Source organism: Ranitomeya imitator, chromosome 2, assembly GCF_032444005.1.
Source record: "Ranitomeya imitator isolate aRanImi1 chromosome 2, aRanImi1.pri, whole genome shotgun sequence".
Lineage (NCBI taxonomy): Eukaryota > Metazoa > Chordata > Amphibia > Anura > Dendrobatidae > Ranitomeya > Ranitomeya imitator.
In genome coordinates this window covers 280,338,093-280,340,302 of record NC_091283.1, presented here as the reverse complement: position 1 = coordinate 280,340,302, position 2,210 = coordinate 280,338,093, and positions in this window count along the sequence as shown.

The window sequence follows — 2,210 nt, the reverse complement described above, 5'->3', positions numbered from 1 at the left end:
AACAGTAAAGAATCCTCTTCTATGTTGGTGGAAAAACCTTCTCTCCTCCAGACGCAAAGAATGCCCCCTTGTGCCCGTCACCTTCCTTGGTATAAACAGATCCTCAGCGAGATATTTGTATTGTCCCCTTATATACTTATACATGGTTATTAGATCGCCCCTCAGTCGTCTTTTTTCTAGACTAAATAATCCTAATTTCGCTAATCTATCTGGGTATTGTAGTTCTCCCATCCCCTTTATTAATTTTGTTGCCCTCCTTTGTACTCTCTCTAGTTCCATTATATCCTTCCTGAGCACCGGTGCCCAAAACTGGACACAGTACTCCATGTGCGGTCTAACTAGGGATTTGTACAGAGGCAGTATAATGCTCTCATCATGTGTATCCAGACCTCTTTTAATGCACCCCATGATCCTGTTTGCCTTGGCAGCTGCTGCCTGGCACTGGCTGCTCCAGGTAAGTTTATCATTAACTAGGATCCCCAAGTCCTTCTCCCTGTCAGATTTACCCAGTGGTTTCCCGTTCAGTGTGTAATGGTGATATTGATTCCCTCTTCCCATGTGTATAACCTTACATTTATCATTGTTAAACCTCATCTGCCACCTTTCAGCCCAAGTTTCCAACTTATCCAGATCCATCTGTAGCAGAATACTATCTTCTCTTGTATTAACTGCTTTACATAGTTTTGTATCATCTGCAAATATCGATATTTTACTGTGTAAACCTTCTACCAGATCATTAATGAATATGTTGAAGAGAACAGGTCCCAATACTGACCCCTGCGGTACCCCACTGGTCACAGCGACCCAGTTAGAGACTATACCATTTATAACCACCCTCTGCTTTCTATCACTAAGCCAGTTACTAACCCATTTACACACATATTCCCCCAGACCAAGCATTCTCATTTTGTGTACCAACCTCTTGTGCGGCACGGTATCAAACGCTTTGGAAAAATCGAGATATACCACGTCCAATGACTCACCGTGGTCCAGTCTATAGCTTACCTCTTCATAAAAACTGATTAGATTGGTTTGACAGGAGCGATTTCTCATAAACCCATGCTGATATGGAGTTAAACAGTTATTCTCATTGAGATAATCCAGAATACTACACTAACTGATTTCTCAATGTCCGGAGTTCAAAGATTGAAGGAGTAATAAGGTCCCTTTCACTATCACTAGTGAGTACAGGCTGTAACAAACCGCCGAGAAAGACATAATTCCTCGAGGCAGCTAGAAGGAGTGGGCTACATAAGGTATCTTCTGAACCGGTCCTGGAGGTTTAGAGAAATCCTATTCTGACCAGGAAGGAAAATGAGGTACCCATTGCAGAGTAGTATAAAAAAGGTGGGAACAGTGTTAGAAAGCTTGAAAAGTACTCTGTCACTTTTGAATTGTACCTATACTATTGAAATGCTGTATTTAACTCTCGCAAAGGCGGAGCAGAAGAAATGTACCAGAAGTATTGTGCCTGCTATCGTCTGTTAAAGTGTTAATGGCTTCTGATGTCACTGATTCTGAACTTATTTTCAAGGCCCCCATACCCAGGAGGCGGGGTCGAGACAGACAACATAGAAGGAACAAATTTTTTTAAAGGATCTGTGGAACACATTAGAGACATGGAAAGACTGGTGAAGTTTTAATCTGAAGGCAACCGGATTGTCTACCTCCAGAATCTCCCAATAAAGTTGGGGCCTAACTTTGCAGATGGGGCTTTCAACTTAAAATTTTTGGAAAGTGACCAAACCTTATTGCTTACCTTGAAGAAGGGATCTGCCAAACATTACCTATCAGCCTTTTGTTTTTGACAAAGTTGAGCCACCCCAATATTCCTTTGAATCTCCCTCCAGACATCCCTAAGTGTATGTTTGGCCACCTCTACTCCAGGACAACCAGACATCATCCTGGAAAATTCACCAAAATGGGGATGAAACCCATAATTGCAACAAAAAGGTGAAGTTCCAGTGGACTGATTGACCCAACTGATAAAAACGAACTTGGCAAGAAGTAAAAATGAAGACCAGTCCTCCTGCTGAGCCACAACAAAACCTCTACATTTACAGTACGCTCTCCAGAATTTGGAGACAAATTGCACCCCTCTGTCAGATACAATGTTCAAAGGGATTCCATGCAATCTTACCACATGATTAATAAACTGTCTGAAAAGTGTTTCAGCATTAGGTAGTCCTGATAATAGAGCAAAGTGAGCT